The 20,604-nt window shown below is 45.2% G+C and overlaps 1 long non-coding RNA gene across 6 annotated transcripts in view; it reads right to left on the bottom strand.

Moving 5' to 3' along the window:
- The window catches only part of LOC102169208, an 86,931-nt gene extending 66,327 nt beyond the window's left edge, over positions 1-20,604 (bottom strand). For 4 of the 6 annotated variants that reach the window (XR_001919336.1, XR_001919333.1, XR_001919337.1 and 1 more), the window contains exon 1: positions 20,066-20,604. This is a non-coding gene — a long non-coding RNA (uncharacterized LOC102169208). Of the gene's footprint in view, positions 1-1,874; positions 1,923-18,270; positions 19,007-20,065 lie in introns of those variants that run through there. The other 2 variants (XR_001919335.1, XR_001919334.1) reach the window with 2 other exon arrangements.

Below are 20,604 nucleotides of genomic sequence, written 5' to 3'. Positions count from 1 at the left end.
CTTCTTGGAATCATTTACAAGGCTTCTACTCTCTGCAGTGAAAGCTTAAAAATGCAAATGAAATGGGGCCATTTAAAGAAAAATATCCCTGCTAACTGTGCTCTGGGAAAGGAAAAAAAAAAAAAAGCCTATAGCTCAGAGGGCAATCTTAAAGTCAATGAAACTCAGCAGGGCTGGATGACGCTTCATTCTGATGGATAATGTGTGCTATGCTTCTCCCTCATGAGTTTAGAAGTATTTAAAGAAAAGGCGGAAAATCACCCTGTTTAGGAGATTAATTTCTTTTCTGAAAGAAATGTCTGTTTTTGCTGTCACTTTGGGTTTGATGAAGAGTAAAACCAGAGCTTATTTTAAATGTTTGCTGCTGAAAATTACCGAGGTGGGAGGCTAGGAGAGGGGGGGCCCTGAAGAGGTTAAGTCCTGCCCCATCTCCCCAGGCAAATTCATGTTTAAATTATCCAAGAAACCATTACAGAAGTATTTCATCAGGAATACAGATTCTAATAATATGTGCAACACTGCTGAGCACTGAGTGCCAGTGATGGAGCTTAGCACTTTGATATGAACTATCTCATCTCCTCAACCCCCTCCCCACACACACACATGCAGGAGGTCGTATTACTCTAGCCGTTGTACAGGCAAGGCAACTGAGGTTAGGGAGATCAGATAACTTGCTTGGAGTTTCATAGCTACAAAGTGGCTGGGCAGGATAGAATTGAAGCTCAGACCAAAGCCCAAGCCTACACAACGCTTTGTAGCCCACAATACTCTCTCAAGGCCAATTCATTTCAAAACACTTTAGTAAGTCTCATCAAACAGTGACATTGCTACAATTTAGTAAATTATGTCTTGCTTTGAAATTTCTTTCTTTGAAGACTGAGTTTGGAATATAAAGTCATCAGTACTGGATGAGCAGGCACTATAAACCCAGGGCTGAGGAATCAAGCAGCAATGGCCAGCTGATTTTGGCCTTTCCTGCCCTTTGTGTGCTGAGGATGTAATTGGAAGCCCATCTCTCTTAAACCATTGAACTCAAAAGAAGAACTTACACTCATTCGGAACCAAAATTCTTCTTGGTGCAACTCTGTACATTTTCCCACGTGATGAGGAGATATTAGAGCCAAGCTGTCTGTCTTATCACCTCTGTTATTCTTGGGTAAAGACTGTGGTCTATGAAAAGATGCTTAAATCACTAATTATTAGAGAAGTGCCAATCAAAACCACTTCACACCAGTCAGAATGGCCATCATCAAAAAGTCTATAAACAACAAACACTGGAGAGGGTGCGGAAAAAAGGGGTACCCTCCTACACTGTTGGTGGGAATGGAAAACAGCATGGAGATGCCTTTAAAAACTAAAAACAAAAAAAAATAAATAAAATAAAATAAAAACTAAAAACAGAGTTGCTCTGTGATCCAGCAGTTCCAATCCTGGGCATATATCCAGACAAAACTATAATTAAAAAAGATACATGCATTCCCATGTTTCTAGCAGCACTATTCACAGTAGTCAAGACATGGAAACACCCTAAATGTTCATCTACCGATGAATGGATAAGGAAGAGGAGGTACCATGGAATATTTCTCAGCCATAAACAGGATGAAACAATGCCATTTGCAGCAACATGGATGGACAAAGATGATCACATTAAGTGAGTGAAGTCAGAGAAAACCAAACATCATATGATATCACTTATACATGGAACTAAAAAAAAAATGATACAAATGAGCTTATTTACAAAGCAGAAATAGACTCATAGACATGGAAAACAAACTTATGGGTACCAAAAGGCAAAGGGGGAGGGATATATTTGGAATTTTGGGTTAATAGACACACACGACTATATATAAAATAAACAAAGAGCAAGGACCTACTGTATAGTCCAGGGGATGATATTCATTAATTCATTGTCTTGTAATAATCTATAGTGGAAAAGAATTTAGAAAAGAACATATATCACTATTTTACATATCTATATATATATATCACTTTGCTATATACTTGAAACACTGTAAATCAACTACACTTCAATAAAATAAAAATGAAAAAAAAAAGACTGAAGTCTGAATCAGACATGTACATGAAAATATGAGAGCTGGTACACTGCTGGTGGTCATGTAGATTAATGCAATCATTAGAAAGGCATTATCTTGAGCATTTGGGGATGTATGTAGCCTGCAACCCAGAATTTTTATTCCCAAGTACGTTCCCTAGACAGCTTCTAGTACGCAAGTATAGGAAGCCACACACGACTGTTCCTAGCAGCAATGTCTGCAAAATCTAAAAGCTAGAAACAGCCCAAATGTCCATTAACAGCAGAAACGATAAATAAATGGTGGCATATACACACAAGGGAACAGTCTGACGTATTGAAAGTGAATTAATTATAGCTGCATGCCTGTATCAACATGTGAATCTTATTGGCATAATAAGCTAAAGAAAAAAGTAATAAATAAAAACATGACATGCATACCATTCAAAACAGACAAAATTAAACTATGTTATTTAGGAAAGCAAAATAGGTAATCATAGGGCTTCCCTGGTGGCTCAGACAGTAAAGAATCTGCCTGCAGTGCAGGAGACCCAGGTTCAATCCCTGGGTCGAGAAGATCCCCTGGAGAAGGAAATGGCAACCCACTCCAGTATTCTTGCCTGGAGAATCCCCCGGACAGAGGAGCCTGGCGGGCTACAGTCCATGGGGTCACAGAGTTGGACAGGACTGAGCAGCTAACACTTTCACTTCACTTTTCAATAGGTAATAAAGATATTTTTAGAAAGGTAAGGAATAAGTCATCACAAAAATCTGGAGAGTCATCTTAGGGAGGACAGAAGGGATGTGATTGGGAAAGGGTACCTGGCACATAAGATCTTGGCAATGTTCCAGTGCTGAAACCGGATGTGGGCTAAACGGGTATTCATTTTTAAAACATTCACTCAACAGTATATATTGAAAAGGATATTTGTTATAAAACATGGTCTTATGTTTGTATGATGTATTACATGTGAGTACTCATGCGTGTCCTTCAGTATTAAGACGGTATGCAATCTGACTCGATCTGTGTCATGGAGAGTTACAGAAGCTCTGAAATCATTGGCATTGATCCCCTAGAACCATGAAATTCCCTCTAGAACATGCGACATGAAATTGTCTAGCCCCCTGCTTGGCTACCTAGAGTTATGGGAAGCTCTGTACCTCTTACGAGAGCCCTTTCATTCTTTGTTCTTTTAGGGTTGCTTCTGCAGGCAATGGAGCTCTTAATTTGTTTTTGTTTTTGTTTTTTTAACCATGGTAACTGCAGCCATGAAATTAAAAGATGCTTACTCCTTGAAAGAAAAGTTATGATCAACCTAGATAGCATATTCAAAAGGAAAGATATTACTTTGCCGACTAAGGTCCGTCTAGTCAAGGCTATGGTTTTTCCAGTAGTCATGTATGGATGTGAGAGTTGGACTGTGAAGAAGGCTGAGTGCCAAAGAATTGATGCTTTGGAACTGTGGTGTTGGAGAAGACTCTTGAGAGTCCCTTGGACTGCAAGGAGATCCAACCAGTCCATTCTGAAGGAGATCAGCCCTGGGGTTTCTTTGGAAGGAATGATGCTAAAGCTGAAGCTCCAGTACTTTGGCCACCTCATGCGCAGAGTTGACTCATTGGAAAAGACTCTGATGCTGGGAAGAATTGGGGGCAGGAAGAGAAGGGAACAACCGAGGATGAGATGGCTGGATGGCATCACGGACTCGATGGACGTGAGTCTGAGTGAACTCCGGGAGATGGTGATGGACAGAGAGGCCTGGCGTGCTCCAATTCATGGGGTCGCAAAGAGTTGGACACGACTGAGCGACTGAACTGAACTGAACTGAAGATATACAAAACATAACATTCACACTTAACTGTTTTTAAGTGCACAGTCCTCTGGCACTAAGCACATTCACATTGTTTTGTACCCGTCACCACTACCCATCTCTAGAAATTTTCCGCCTTCCCAAACTGAAATTCTATTAATATTATACCCACTAAACAACTCCCAATCCTCCCTTCTCTCGGCTCCTGTCAACCACCATTCTACTTTCTGTTTCTATGAATTTGACTACTCTATATACCTCATAAAAGCAAAATCTTACTCTATTTGCCTGTTTGTGTCTGGCTTATTTCACTTTGCATGATGTCTTCAAGGTTTATCCATGCTTTAGTGTGCATCAGGATTTCCTTCTTTTTAAAGACTGAATAATATTTCATCGGGTGTGCATACTCCATTTGTTTATCTATTCAACCATCAATGGACAATTCAGTTGCTTCTACTCTTTGAATTTGTAAATACTGCTGCTATGAACATGGGTTGGAAGCCCATTTCTTCTCAACTACCAGTAAGGGTTTCCTTAAACTCAAGTTAAACAGTTTTCTTGTAACTTTTGCCCATCAGTTTACATTTTAGTCAGGGACTTCCCTGGTGGCTCAGATGGTAAAGCCTCTCCCTGCAATATGGGAGACCCAGGTTCAATCCCTGGGTCAGGAAGATCTCCTGGAGAAGGAAATGGCAACCCACTCCAGTATTCCTGCCTGGAGAATCCCAGGGACGGAGGAGCCTGGTGGGCTACAGTCCGTGGGGTCGCAAAGAGTCAGACACGACTGAACGACTTCGCTTCACTTCACTTACATTCTAGTTAAGTTCTTATAAGGTGAACCCTCTCCCCTTTACCCACAAGGAAACCTTAAATATTGAAAGACAACCTTGACATTTTGGTCACCTCTTCTTTAACCCAATTATTACCCAAAAAAAAAAAATAAAGTTTTAGTCGTTATTCAGTCATGTCTGACTCTTTGTGATCTCATGGACTGTACCCTCCAGGCTCCTCGGTCCATGAAATTCTCTAGGCGAGAAAACTGGAGTGGATTGCCATCCCCTTCTCCAGGGGGATCTTCCTGACCCAGGGATTGAACTCAGCTCTCCTGCATTGCAGATAGAGCCTTTGCCATCTGAGTCACCAGGGAAGTCCAATTATTATTAGGGCTTTTGTCATTTCAATCATCCCTTCACAAGATACATTCTCCAAGGCTCTCATCAAATTAATGTGCTTGTCTGGAGTATCTCAGATAACAATAATTTTTATGGAAACCACATCCCACTGATGTTTTATCTCCTGTTTCTTGTCCAATAAAAAGCCCTTCACCTAGAAAGCCCTCTTCCTTTTGATGTTAAAATCTACAAAAACAATCCCTTAATTCTGAGGCTATGTAGTTGATTTTTTGTTTCAATACAACAGATCAACATTTGTATTTGGTAAATCTCATCTTCTCAAATTTGGTTCGGACTCCCAGGCTACTGGGGTCACTTTAATGTTACCCCATATTGGAAATCATACTTATTACTGTGTTCCTTCAAAGTGTTGATATATGTATCGAATATGACATGGTTAAGGCAAAGGTAAATCGCTGACTTTCCTTCCATATTATTATTTGTTAACATTCTTTAAATGTTAATACACAAACTGAACCAACTAGAAATTCACTTAACTCCAATACTTCTTAATAAACCTACGGTAGTCTTATCCACCAGGATAGCATGGAAGACTCTGTCAAATGTTGTAGAAATCCAGATGTCCTATGTTTATGGAACTTCACAGGTTTGTCAAAGTAGTTGCCCAAACTGGCTCAGTTTGCGGTGCCGTGCTTAGTGGCTCAGCCATGTCTGGCTCTTTGTGGACAGGCTTCTCTGTCCATGGGGTTTCTTCAGGCAAAAATGCTGGAGTGGGTTGCCATGCCCTCCTCCAGGGGATCTTCCCAACCTGGGAATAGAACACAGGTCTCCCGCATTGCAGGCAGATTCTTTACTATCTGAGCCACAGGGAAGCCCCATTTTATGGTAGTAGTATCCATATTCGCTGCCAGAAATCACCTCATTTTCTTCTAAGCATGCATAAAGTATGAGTTTAATGTACTGTTGAAGAGTTTTATTAGATGTAATGTCAAGTTTCGTTGGAATTAGGTTCTAAAACTACTTTTCCTCTCTTTTTGAAAATTAGAAGAATATTTTTCTATTTCTAGTATTTTCTATTTCTAGTATTCTGAGGACTCTCCCATTCTTTATGATTGCTAAAATTTGAGACTTCATCTGCAAATGTCTTTAATACATGAGGGTGAAACCACCTGGACTTGGAACCTGTGATACGGTTTTGAGTGACTGCGTGTTACTATTTCCCCACCCACTCTGAACTCATATTTTAACATCTCTTCTTTGACTTTCCTATTCTTGATGAAGACGGTACTTAAACTCCCACTGGGCTTCCATCGCATCTCATTCATCTACTAACATTACAGTTTTCTCAAGTTCAATCCATTTCTCAATAGCTCATCCATTCTTAGAAACTAATTTTCATCGTTTTTGCACTTTTAAGCCCATTTGTTGGTTAGGAAAATAAGGTTTGTAGGCCCCAGTGGATAGGAGAGGAAAAATTAGGTATCCAAATACTAAAACTTAAACCAGGCTTTGATTGGTTCTCTTATTATATAATGGAGACGATCTCTTCACTTTAGTGGTACAACTATTGTTCAAGCTGGCAGCAGGAAATAAAGGGAACTGGATCAAATCCAAGCTAGATCTGTAAATCAGCCCTGTTCATTGTCATTTTATTGACTTGGAGGATATCAGACCTTAGTAACATTATGACTTAAATCATGAGCTGGACTCAGTGTTTTAAGCAGAAGCACTCCTGCCATTTTGAACAAGGAAATTCTCAACTCTGTGGAACGTCACACCATATAGCAGGTAAGCACATGGAATGCTTAGCATCCGTAATTTCAGAACACTAAATTTAATTATGTGCCACAGTCATAGCCGTTGTGACATTCCAAAGCAACCAAATACATTTCCAAGTGCCCTGGTTGAGACTCACTGAAAGATATCTTTAAAGCCTCTTTCAGCTGTGAATTTCTGAGTCTATAATTCTTTGCAGACAGAGACACTGGAGTTTCAAATCATCAGTAACTTTATGTTAAGCTTTAGTCAATAACACATTACACCATTGGAAGTTGTTTTCAAGATGAAATAGAAACAGTCTGTTCAATTTCAGCAGACACGTAATATTTATCCAATTTTTTTTAATTACCAGGAGTAACTAATTACAAATCTGGACATTCAGAAAAACTAGTACACAATGAATCACTTTAAGTCAATTGGAGGAACAGCCTAGATGAACAGAAATGATGACAAATTCTTACCAGAGTATCACAATAGAGCTAAGAAAGCTGCTAAATCTATATGTCATTTTCCTTTGTTTTAAGGGAGTGAAAGCCTAAAAAGCTTTTTACTCTCTACTGTACCTGAAAATTCTCCTGCAGATCAAAAGAATTTCTCCCAATCCCAGAGAATTACCTCCCTGCTCAGAACTTGTCTCAGAGCAAATAATTTCGCCTATCAACATTGCGCCTTCCAAGAAGGCTTACTTTTTATCCTTCCCCTTTACTATGCCTTCCTGTACCCACCCTCGCCCCCAACACACACCAGCCCCATCCTGCACTCCCCGTCATCACCACCACTGGCACAGTCAGCCTCACCACCCAAGGAGGGCCAGAGCCTTGGCCAGCTGGCTTCCCTTCAGCAGAATTGACACAACTACTCCAGTGCAATGAGGGGTCTCTGCGGCCAATATGTGCAGAGTTTTCCTCTCCAAACAGAAGGCCACATTCCTACAGAAATATCTGGCCCCTGCAAGGCTTCTAAGCTAGTCCAGACAGAGAGAGATGGTTATGAAACTGAAGACACCTTTTTTTTCTTTTTCCCTTGGTAGTGGGTAAAAAAATCGGGACGGTCAAACAATGCATTACGTCAAGGCTTCCTTTCCCTTCCCCACGGTTCTAGGATCTAGCATCAGCAAAACATGTCAGATCACGTTCTGGTGTGGAAACAAAGAGAGAAGAATATTCACTTCACAAGGGTGGGGCTTTGAGACTCTCGGCTTCTCTTACTGTATTGCTATCTCCTTTCTTCCCAGATTTGGGGAAAAGGAAAAGACTGCGAAGGATTGGGGAACCTGCCCAGAAAAGAATGGAGGGACAGAGTGTGTGAACAGCTGAGACACACATGGCTACCGTAAAGACATCGGAAGTTGAGCCCAAACCTCAAATTCAGTTTTGTTTTTCTGCTAATAGAAAGCCAGCCCTGGAGCAGCTCTCCTCCCAGCAAATGGATTCAGGTCTCCAGCCTGGATTGGAACCAGGCTTTGGACAAAGGCTGTGTAATCCCCATAGCTGCTTCGGCCTCGTACAAAAGAAATGGGATGAGTTATTCTCCCTTAAGGGCAGAGCCAGTGAAAACAGGTTCATACTGTGGCGGATGGGATCCAGCTTAGATAAGGAAGTTACTGGCGATGAGTCTTGCAGCAGAGGAATGTTATGGAACGTCTCATCTGAGGTCTTAATATTTGAAGAGTCCCTCATCTCCCTCTTGTGTTTAGCCTGGCTTTTTCAGGAGACAGTAGTTGGTAATAGCTCATGTGTCTTTCCTTCTGTTCTCTGATTCGTGATTTAGCCAACATTTCCTCCACATCTATTATGCCAGTCTCTGTGCTTGGAACTGGGTGGGGGCAGGGGGGTGGGGGGAAACTTCTTTTGATTCCAATCCGGGTGATTCACACTTGTGGTCTGCATCAGTGTGGTAACAATGAGAATGGACAAAGATGGTTGGATTTAAGACCTATTAAGGTCATGGAATTGACAGGTTCTGATGACCTAAAGAGTAAGGGGGAAGAGAAGAATCAGGGGTGACTCCTAAATTTCTTACATGAGCAACTGGGTGAAAGGTGATGCTGTTTATAGAGAAAAGGAACACAGGAGTGTTTGAGGGAACAAGTTTGGAGGGGGTGGAATACGATGAATTCAATTTTGACATATTGACTTTAAATTGCAGATGCTCAAGAGAAAGTTGGGCAAACAGGTCTTATGTTTAGGACAAAGATCTGGGCTAAAGACACAAAATAAGGGAGGCATGCCTTAAAGCAGTTTGTGAAGTGGGGAAAAAGGAAAGGATGGAGAAGATATGTGTATCTTCCCAGCCTCTAAAGAGAAGATTCAAATAGAAATATCATGAGGCTTTGGGAATTGATCACTAGCCTAGATTTCAAAGAAAGATGCTGAACTAGTGGAAAATCCCATAAGTCACTGAAGGCAGCCTTGGTTGGCCAAGAGACTCAAGCATCTTTCCACAACAGGCAAACTGATCCTTGATTCTTGGGCAGATACAGCTGGACAAAACCTCCCTTTCTACTCTGCCAGGCCCAGCCAATGATGGCATGACCTTTCAAATGACATAAGATCCAGGTAAAGAAGACTGGACAAGCAAAGCCCCCTGGGCTCAGCTGAATAGCACCACCAAACCCAGCTTCCCAAGAATGGATTCACAGGGTGGGAATTTACCAGCCCATTCAATGGTTTTTGAAAATATTTTTCAGGGGAAGTTAACTTGGTTTTATCTCAAGAGCTTTGAGATCTTCCCAATCTGTCCTGGATTCGTCTCCATCCTTGTGATGGCACCACAATAAGCAGAGTTTCTCCCCAAACCTAGCTCCGAGGTCCCCAAGGGAGCATTTTAAAGGCATAGAACCTCTGGAGGTGCCTTGAAAAGAAGGCCATTAGTAGGTGGGGTGGGGTGGGGTGACATGGCAGGGGCCAAGCTGAGCATGGAGAAGGGAGAGGGAGGGGCACCTCAGTGCCCGACAGGAGCCAGGGCAGGGCACAGGCTGCCTGCCAAGTTAGGAGCCTCCCTCCATTCCATGCTTAAATGTCAAACCAAGCCCACCCCTTTGGGGCTAAAGTCTGTTTATTCTTGGCTGAGGAAGATTTTAGATTTTCAAAAAAGAGTGAGGAAATGAGAAATCAGAAGAAAATCCTAAAGGTCTTATTAAATGACATTCAAATTCTTCTGTCAACATGGAAAGCACCAGAAACACACAGATTTCTTGAAATATCCCCCCAACAGCACAAACACGTTTTTAAATTACCAGAAAGAGTTTGTTTTTGTTTGTTTATTTTTACAGAAGTGGCCTTTAAAACATTAACTGATAAAAGAAAAAAAAAAAAAGCAAGTTCATTTTCAAGGTTGACTCAAGATACATCTCATCCCAATTTTCTCACCAAATCAAGAAAACACACCAGGAAGGGGCTCTTGGCCTTTTCTAAGGACAAGAGAGGTTTTAAGAGAGTAAGACCTGTTTTTTTTCTCTTTTTTCTTTTATTTTTGGATTTTTAATAAACTTTTAATTTTTTCATTTTAGAATAGTTTCAGATTTATTTTCCTCCTTCTAATATCCCACATTACTATTTAAAAGAAAATCCAGTATTGCTTTATCAACTCTGATGAAGGATATCTAAGAACCACCAACAGGGCTAACTATGAGGAAACCTGGATTTCAAGGAAAAGCTTAGTCTGACACAAGATACCAGCTGCAAGATTCAAATGGATGTTTGTGGCTTCTGAGTCAGTTGAAGCTAAACTCTGGGTGTCTTTATAGCTCAGAATTGATACAAAAATATTCCTGAGCTTTCAGCACTTTATGATTGACCAGAACTTCAGTTTCAGCTCACAGTTCTGCTGGGTTACCGAGCTGTGTTACGGATAGGCCCAGAGAGGCAGAGAAACCCAAGTAACACTAGAAAAGGCCAGAGCTAGGACAAAAATATAGGTTTTCTAGGTCCAAGCCCAGCTGTCATACCCCCAGGTGCTGAAGGGGTCAGGAGACCTGCATGACGGGGCAAGAAAAGAAACAAAATGGAAAGCACATGGTCTAGCAGAGTCATTCTCCTAAGCCATCAGCAGTGAGCACGTCCACACTAGAAACACAAATCCCTCTTTGAGATGCTGTGTCTCCAGCATTTCCGAACATGGATCCTGCAGGACCAACTGGTATCCCTTCTAGGTCCGCCTCCCTAAGCCAAGGACAAGCCTCACTGTTTCACATAGCTGGTTCCCCACCCAGGGGACCACTAATGCACTGAAACATAGGAGCCTCAAGACAGAGATGTGACCCACACTTTCAACCCACTGACCAGGCCCACGTAAGACGATGAAAGACACGATACCCCCTTGGTGCTTGTGACCCCCTAGCTGTGTGTACAGACCAGTGCTTCTCAAATCTGGGGGTCTTGAGAATCTGAGGATGTGAGTTCTGATTCAGTAGGTCTTGAAGAAGACTTGAAACACTGCCTTCCTAACAAGCTCCCAGGTGCTATTGCCAGCCCAAGAGCTACGCTGTGAGGGGCAAGATGGTCACACCTAGAAGGACCGTTGAGAGCATCCTTCTCAGTGCTCTTCAAACTGGGTTCCTGGGAAGTTCTGATGATGTATTTTGGGGGGATGATTTGAAAGACCAGAAGGAAACAAAGAACCCCTCTGCACCCCAGGGTCAATCAGAATGACTCTGCTTCTCTGTTATAGAAAGTGAAATTCTTCGCAAGATTTCATGTGATAAAAGTGCTGCTTTGTTTTATAAATTCGAAATCTACTGCCTTACTCTGCCTACCTCACTTTACAGAACAGGAGTTTGAGAATAAGAGAGGATAAGTGACTCATACAAGATGACACAGCAAATCGCTGGCCCAAGCCAAATCGGAGCCCTGGTCCCTTCTTCCCCACCCTACTCTGGCTCCCTTCGGAAGAAAACTTTTTTTTAAAAAGCCATGACTCAGTGGTTTCTTTTCTTTCTCCTGGGTTTACCAAAGTAAACCCAGCAGAATCCCACAGTGTTCTGGCTCTCAAAGCAAAGAGTCCCATCTCTCCCCACCAAGGGCTGGCTCTTTGGAGTTGCCCTGCCATCCATACCTGACAAGTCAGGGCAGCCAGCTGAGGAGGGAAGCAGCTTACTGGAGCAAGGTAAAAGTAAGGAGTGTTCCCAGAGGCAAGATGGGGGTTGGCTGCGGAATCGTTCCACAGATGGGCAGGCAAGTGCCTGCAAGACCTCAGAATTCCTTGTCTCCAAGGAGGGGCCCAGTTGACTCACCAGGGCACTTACAGACAGCTTACTTCAAGCTGATTTGCAGCAGGCATGCTAGGGCAGCAGCAGGCCACAGCTGAAAAGGAAAGTTTGTCATGGGCAGGAGCAAAGCGGGAGCCGGGGGAAGTGCGTGGAGGCAGGGGGGATAGTCTCCTACAGAAATCTGTGACACTCTGAGGCCCGCGAGCTTGGGTCAGGGGGTGATTCAAGAAGACATGGTCCCTGGCTCCAAGAACCCTGCAATCTGGAGAGCTTGTGAGGAGGTAAAAGAACATCGTGAAACACCCAGACAACAATACAAAGCAACATGGAATTAAAAGCCGGATGGAAGGGTGCAGAATGTAACGGCCACAGCAGGTTGCCACCGAAGAGATCACCATGGGTTGGAGCAGCTGGAGGGAAAAAAAAAAATACCATGATGAAGGCCACTCAGCAGCATATAGGAAGGGTAGAATAAGACAGGGGGAGAGAAATTAGTCAGGGATGCTGGTTCATGGGGTCAGAAGAACCGTGGGTGCTATATGCAGCATCTATAGGGCCGCAGCATGAATACCTCTTTAAGAAAGCAAGGGAGGGCATGGCTGGCTTGGAATCAGAGTCTCAGCAAAACCATGACCGATCCAGTCTAGTCGAGACCAAGTCAAATCTGCCTCTCCTTTTCCACAGGGTTTTCCTAATTTCTCAAGTTGTTGGGTAAATCCAAGAGTTCTGTAGGATACAGGCAACAGAAGAAATGCCGAGCTCCAGTTCTAGTGGTCCTGAGCCAAGTTCAAGGTCACATGTCAAAAGAAAGGTCAATATCCAGTACTGTCTCTGGCTCTGGCTCAAGCCGCCCACCTCGAAGACTTGGATATGCTCAAGGAACAGAATCGGATTAGCCCGAAGAAGGACATCAAGCCCAGAGATTCAGCATGACTAAATGGTGTGCTGGAAACCACTCAGTTATGAAAGAGAAATCCATCACCTCCTTCCTCCTTACTCCTGTCTTTGGTCTGACCCCAACTAAAGAGCGAGTCTTGTTAAAATCTCATCCCTGACTCACACACAGTCTTCCCGTATCTACATTTCTGAGGTAGGTAAGTTTGAGTGAAACCCAAAGACGCACTGCTCGATCTCTAAACCGAAGGATGGAATTGCAAAGCCTTCTATTTGCTACCTCGCCACCTCACCACCCACCTCCAGGGCACCATCTTCGGACCCCGACACTGTGTTCCACCAAAACAACTCAGCAGCCTGGCACTCTTCAAGCTCATTGGGATTCCTAAGGATTGTAAATAAAAAATAATGGAATCTGATCCCTTAACCTTTGGCTCTAGTGCGTTCTAGGGTCATAACCTTCCTCCTGTCCCTCAGAAACCTGATTTGGATTCTTTCCAAAGTCTATCTTCAACCTTTTGAACAGTTAAGTTATACATTAATAGTCATCTAAGACTGTTGCCGCTGAAGGGAACCCTAACAGTTTGTCTTTCTACCTCCATCACTTGACATATGAGAAAACTAAGATCCACAGATGCGAAGTGATTTGTCCAGGGCCACACAGATCCTTGAGAGCAAATGTGGGGCTGGAATCCTGGTCTTCTAACTCCCAGACCTCAGGGAGTTTGAATCACTTTATGAGAAGGTGGCATTATTGCCCAAGACCCTACCTGGCCTCCACTTAACTATATCTCTGGGGCCATTTGCAAGTGAAGACACGTGTCTGATGGCCACATGTCCCAGGGATCTTGGTGGTGAGAAGGAGAAGAGCCTGGGTCAGCTATTTGATATCATTTTTACTTCACTTTAAGACACAGCCAGAGATGGTAAGTTAAGGTGCTGACCTAGACGACACACCTTTGTTGCATAGTCACCTCAGAAAGGAAGGTAAGGCAACCTGCATCATTAAAGAGTGAACTGGCAGAGCTTTAATCGTGTGATTAATTCAGATCCACTCCCTGATGCGTCTTTTCAGACACTCAAACCACGCATTGTCTGCAACCGTTTTCTCAAGCCCCGAGCAACAGAAATCCCACGCTCACTCCATCCTCGATTCTGCTGGAAAGAATCTGTGTGGGTCTGGCAGGCTGTCGCCAGTGAAATGAGCCCTCGGCTAAGAGCCCAGGACACCTGAGTTTACTTGTTATTCGCTGAGTAACCTTGAGCAAGTGGGTTTGCCTCTCTCTGCCTTTCACCTGCATGGGAGAGTTAAGGCAGAGGCAGAGAAGAAAATAAGACAGACTTCCCAGATGCCTTTCAGTGCAAGGAAGTCTGTGACATTGGCTGACAGCAATAGCCTTCTCTGTTTCCATTTAGGGCAGAATGAGAGCATGGAAAACTAATATTTACTGGCCATTCACCATGTGCCAAGGATCACGCTAGAGCTCACACCTGTGACATGGCATCAGGTAAGTCCCAGATGTGGAAGCAGTGATGAGAAATGTAAAGTTGTTCACCCAAAGTAGCACAGTTAATAAACAAGGGAGGTGGGGTTTTAATAAGTGTCTCCAACTCGAAAGACCTTATTTTTGGCATTACATCACACTGCCTTCAATAAAAGATGATTTCATGTCACTGAGAGATGGAGGGGTGGGGTGGATGCAAATTGAGAGAGGGACCTCAGAGACCCAAGGATACAAATCATTCAAAAGCCATCAGTCAAGAAGGTTAAATGAGTGATGTGGACTGGAGGGTGAGTGGTAATCTCATTGCCTTCTTGAAAGGACCTGAGATTCAGTTCAGTTCAGTTGCTCAGTCGTGTCTGACTCTTTGTGACCCCATGAATCGCAGCACACCAGGCCTCCCTGTCCATCACCAACTCCCGGAGTTCACTCAGACTCATGTCCATCGAGTCAGTGATGTCATGCAGACATCTCATCCTCTGTCATCCCCTTTCTCTTCCTGTCCTCAATCAAAGTATAGTAAACAAGGGCTTCCAGCCCAAATTTGACAGATTTTTTTTTTTTTTCAGGAGAAGCTGAAATGTGGAATTTTATGTGAAACCACCTTATTTATATCTGTAGCCCTAACCCATTCCCAGGTTCAACCCACAGACCCCAGTTTATAAATTCTGGACGTTGAGATTAAACTCTTCACCACAGGAGTGAGAAAGACCAAATCATTTCACTTTGGGACCTTATAAAGGCCTCATCTCTGATTTCCTTTTCAGAGAAAGTGAATCTTCTGGAATGTTCAGAGCTAGGATACAAGGGCACTGTGATTCAATCAACCCCACTAAGTCGCTGGGCTCATACCAGCAACTGCTTTTTCCCTTGCGGAGTCGAGGGGAGCCATATATGCCACTAAAACCAGTACGAGTCCCCTTTTTTTCTAATAAGCAACAAATTATTTGAGGAGGACTTGGTTGAAAACTAGTTCTACCCCTATAGTTAAATCCAATTATACCATAATTACAGGGAGTCTGCACACATCAGAGCTTAGCTGGAAAAGAATAGGAACACTGCAGGTCTTCAAAACACTGGCCGGAGGTAAGCCTGTAATTTCACCTGCCGTCGGCCTGGCAGAACCTTCATGGGAAAGACACACCAGCTCTTGACTCTCCATCAGAGGAAACCCAGCGGGTGCCCTCGGCCCCTGGGCGGCCTTGGCTCTCATACTTCAGAAAAGGCAGGAGCAGGGAAGCGTCTCTATTTCCTTTCAAACTGGCTGAGGAATAAGAGTAAGACACGTGTCTTCAGGCCCAAACAGAAAGAAGCACTAGGCCTATGCAGAAATAGAAAAAAATCTCATTGTTAAATCATGACCATTCCCTACTTTTATTATGTTTTTTCCTTGCGGTGGAGATGAAGGGAACCCTTAAATACACAAAGAAATTAATGAAAAATAAATAAATACGTCTACAAGGAAAACCTTTGGAAGCACCTCTTCTTTACTGCAAAAAGTCCATTTCCTTGTTCACTTTCATTCCCACATGGACCCCCCTGTCCTCACATTTAAGGGAAATGTTAACCTGCTGTCCTGGCTACAACACGATCAAGAGGCAGAAGACCTTTACTGTAGCTTAGACGGTCTGACACGGGCTCTGTAACAACAGCACATTTTGTTAATAACATTGTTCCGCTGCAAGTCCACAGCTGCGTGTCTCTGTGGAAACCCTTTCTGCGGTCTTCACACACACTCCAGGCTTCACTCTGAAGGGAACTTCTAGCTGAGTACCCACGGGGCGGGGGCTGGGGTGGAGATGCTCAGGACTTTGCTGAGGACAAGGTTGACTCTGTAGAAGTAATACCATGCCATAATTCCTCCCTAATCCCCACCTCATTTTCATCACAAAAGACGTGACTGAGAGGAAGGAACGTTTCAGTCAATTCATCACGCGGACGTTAAACCCTGACACTGTGCAGGGCATCGAGCTGGGTTCTGTGGGGAAGAGGAAAATGACATCGGAAATGTTCCCTATGAAAATGTGCTGGGAAGAGTAACGGCAAAGCACTGGCCCCACATCAGGAAAAATCTCTTCTCAAATCTCAATCCTCACACTTCCCAGTTAGGTTACCTCACATGGCCTGCTGAACCTCAGTTTCCATGTCTGCACGATGTCTGCGCCGTGTGGACTCTAGGCAGGCCTGGCATAGTTATCATAAGAGACTTATTCATGGAGGGAAGAGTGTGATCAAAAGCACAGAGTTAAACAAACAGACATATGGACGGCCTCCCCTGGAAACAGGAAGCAGCCCAGGGGAACCAGAGCTTGGGTCTCAGGATCACAGCTGGGCCCCCTTCAGGGCCCTCCCATCCCTGCGCCAACGTGCTGAGCGTTTCTGAGGAGAAACTAGGCCGGGAAGCCGGCCTTGGGGAAGTAACACGGAGAGCCACTGAAGAGGGGAAGGTGGGGTCAGGGATGGGCTGGGAAAGGCTTGACCACCAGCGCCCAGGAGGACCCTGATTTGTAGCGTGGTGTCAGTCCTCCCACTGCGGCTGATTTCAAGCGACCAACACACCCAGATGGGAAACTACTTCCTGAAATGCTAACAACTGGCTCTTACAGCTGCGGTATATCTCTAGGTCGAGTTGAAAACTGGGGAATTCCCCCTGGGTCCTCCTCGTCTAACACGGAACCAGAAACAGGGTCCACCTGGCAATTTCCTGAGTCCATACCACTCTGCCTTTCAACGCTTGGGGACCTCAGGTGTGATAAACACTCTTAATGATTCTGAAGTCCTTCGTGGTTTCAGGGAAATATTCCCAGGCCTTATCCAGGCGTCACTCTCACGTCCTTTTTACAGGTCAGGAAACAAGAGTGACCTGTGATTTGGGTAAATTGCACAGTTAGGAATGAATGGAGTCTGACCCCTCTGCCCACCGCAGAGGACCTGAGACCTGGTTCAGCCCACTTCAGTAAGAATGGGTCCTTCTCCAGCTCCTCCCCATCCTGCGCTTCAAATGAGGCTGAATAGACTTAGGTCATCCGTTCTCCTAGCCTTTGAAAAGTGAATCCTCGCGTTCCCAGTGGAGTTTGGGCTCTCTGCTTCCTCATCTCCCCCTCATCCGCCACCCCCCCCCCCAACCCAGTGTCATAAACCCTGAGCTGCCCACATGCTTCTCTCCACCGGGAAGGCACTGCAATCTCATCACCTCCACCCAATTTGCTTCAGTCCTGCCTCATGTTCCTGCTTATTAAATTGTAGGATTATCCCCCTCCGCTGCAGCGACAGGGCTCCCGGACTGGTTTATTGCTCTATTGCTCAAAACTGCTGAACTCAGCAGCGGCGTGGGCTTCTCCAGCACTCGGCATGATAGATGAGCTGGCACCCGCCAGCTTCGGGTGAGAGCTGAGGCCTGTGCTCTGAGCCCCCAAACGACTCCCCAACCTGAAAGGTTGGTCTCTTAATTGTTTCATCTAAGAATTGCAGGTATGAGAAGAGAGACCCAAACTTGGCTCACCGCACCCTCGAACAACCCAGCGAAGGTTGGAACCTTCCACAGAAAAGTTTCGCAGCTGTCCAATCCTCCCCCTCTCTTTCTACCTCCATCATTTTGCCCTCCTAATCGCCTTTCTGTGACTAGTACGTAAGCCAGGCTAAAATGCCGTGATGCTATTAATTGGCTGCAGGCACCTATGTGCACACACACACTTATGCACACACTAACCCTTCCCAGTGCTGAGCTAAGCATTCTAGAGGCCTCAGGTCTCCCTGTCTCCATTTACCAGCTCACCAGTCAGTTTCCTTCCACTAAAATTTACCCCTCTCCTGCCAATCTTCCCTCTTTATTTAGCAGATTCTTACTGGCATCTCATGAAACATACAGAAACACGCACTGAGGCAGCCAGCGGAGATTGCCAAATTTGATTACCTGCGTCGATCCATCTCGCGGAGGTGCTGATGAAGTTCAGCTTAGATTTTTTTTCCTCCTCTACAGGGTGGGCTCTTTCAATCCCCTCCCACTCTTCACTCCAGACCCCCCAGGTTGTAAACCTACTGTCTGGGCAGTGACCCAGGGTACAGCTTGCACTTTTTCATCTTTTACTTTAGGAAGAAGGCAACCTGCCCACGCCTGCTCAGCTCTGCCGCCCCGAGGAGTCCCCACACCAAATCCTCTCTTTTCTCCAGTTGGCACGTGTCCTCTTGCATTTCTGAGCTCACTGGGGTGGCACCTCTCTGTGACGTCCTCCTGATCTACTAGGCAGGGGCAGAGGCTCCTCTCTCTTGGTTGCTACTGGCTAATGCAGGGGCTCCGTCCTTGCCTCTCCCTCCTGTAGCCCAGATCACCATGCTGGCTCCCTCACTGCACTGGAAAGCCTCTGTGTCCCAGGGCTGAATCTGAGTCATCCATCAGTCTCCAGCATCTGATGGAGTATCTGGCACATAGTAGGTGCACAATAAAGGTTGAGTGAAGATCTCAATTAACAAATGACACCTGTCTCTCCTCTGGTCTTCAAACCCTCTAATTCTCCAAATGGTGAGGGTCAGGAATCAAGGATAGAGGAAGATGCGAGCTCTCTCTAGCTCACTGTTTTTGGATTCCCCTCTTGGTGTCAAGGGGCTTCTCAGGTGGTGCAGTGGTCAAGAATCCGCTTGCCAACACAGGAGATGCAAGAGACTCAGGTTCAATCCCTGGGAGGAGAAGATCCCCTGGAGAAGGAAACGACAACCCACTCCAGTACTCTTGCCTGGAGAATTCCACGGAGGGAGGAGGCTGGAAGGCTACAGTTCATGGGGTCGCACAGAGTCGGATGTGACTGAGCACGCACCGCACTTGGTGTTGAATAACCTGAACCTCTTTAGCTTATCCAAGCCTGTTCTATTAAGAATTCTCCCCCACCCCTCTGCTTTCCTAAAGTAATATTCAGATGTTGACAGAGTAAAATAAAATCTCCAACAAGCATTCTCCAGGGAAATGGAATTTCCCCCAACCCACAAAACCTCCAGGCAAGTTGGAGAGATGTTTAGGGGAACAGATAACTGCAGGAAACGTCCAGAGTGGCTGCTGTGCTGTGCTATGCTTAGTCACTCAATCATGTCTGACTCTTTGCGACCCCACGGACTGTAGCCCTCCACGCTTCTCTGTCCATGGGATTCTCCAGGCAAGAATCCTGGAGTGGGTTGCCATGCCCTCCTCCAGGGGATCTTCCCAACCCAGGGATCAAACCCAGCTCTCCTGCATTGCAGGCAGATTCTTTACTGTCTGAGCCACCAGGGAGACAACAACTTGGCTCTCACCTGCTATAATGTCCCCTGGGCCCCCTCTTCTGCCCAGTAGGGGTACAGGGGCAGGCCTCGAAGTCAAGTCTCTCACCTGAAGGACTAGATTAGGCCCTGGGAGGGAGGGGTCTGGGAGAGGAGACCCACAAAAGACAGGCTTCACCCCCTCTCCAATCTCTGGAGAACACACCCACCTCCAGAATGAGGGCCCTCCAGCCCAGAAATGGAAGAGTAGCAGCAAGCTTTCAGAGCCCCCAGAGCAGGAAAAGAGCTGGTCCTGAAACTCTGGGACCATACTGAAGTGAAATCCAATACGGTTCTGATCCATACTGGAGCGAAATGGGGGCAGGCGGGTGGGGGAGGGGTGTTAGCTCGGGACCCCAAGTCTCCCGTTCAGAGCTCTCCCCTTCTTTCACTCGATCAACAAATATTTACTGAGCACTTACCACGAGCCAGGAACTTCTACCCGCTGGCTTCCCTTTCTTTTAAGAGGTTCCTGATCTCAAGAGAGAGAAAGGCAAGAAATCAATACCCATAAGGTGACGTGTTACAGAGGCGTGCACCAGGTCACAAGATCGTGTGTGCAGAGTGGGGATGTGGCCTTAGGAAACAGCCAACATACAAAGGGCTGGCTAGTGAACAGCAACCCCAAACTACACTCCTGGGGACACACCACTGGCACCAGGCAAGTCAACTACGGAGATACAGTGAAGTGGGAGGGAAAGGTATTCATGAGGGCAGAAAGAGGCCTCAACGTGATTTACGGACTTGGGTTTAGCCCTTTGGCTCCGCCTGTTCAGACGGGTGTTCTGTACCTCCTAGCGGCGTATGCAGAGCGCACGCCTCGTCCTTCCACTTTGGGGTGAGACTTTACCCTCTTCCGGGGGCTACACTGACTCCAGAACCACTGAGTTTCCTTGCTGCCCGCCTGTGCCCTCTGTGGTCTGTTTCTAAGAAGGTACTTCTGTGAGGGACTGCTGATAGG

This window comes from Capra hircus, chromosome 16 (assembly GCF_001704415.2).
Source record: "Capra hircus breed San Clemente chromosome 16, ASM170441v1, whole genome shotgun sequence".
Classification (NCBI taxonomy): domain Eukaryota; kingdom Metazoa; phylum Chordata; class Mammalia; order Artiodactyla; family Bovidae; genus Capra; species Capra hircus.
Note: the sequence above shows the minus strand (reverse complement) of the source record. Positions and strands in the feature narration are given on the sequence as shown.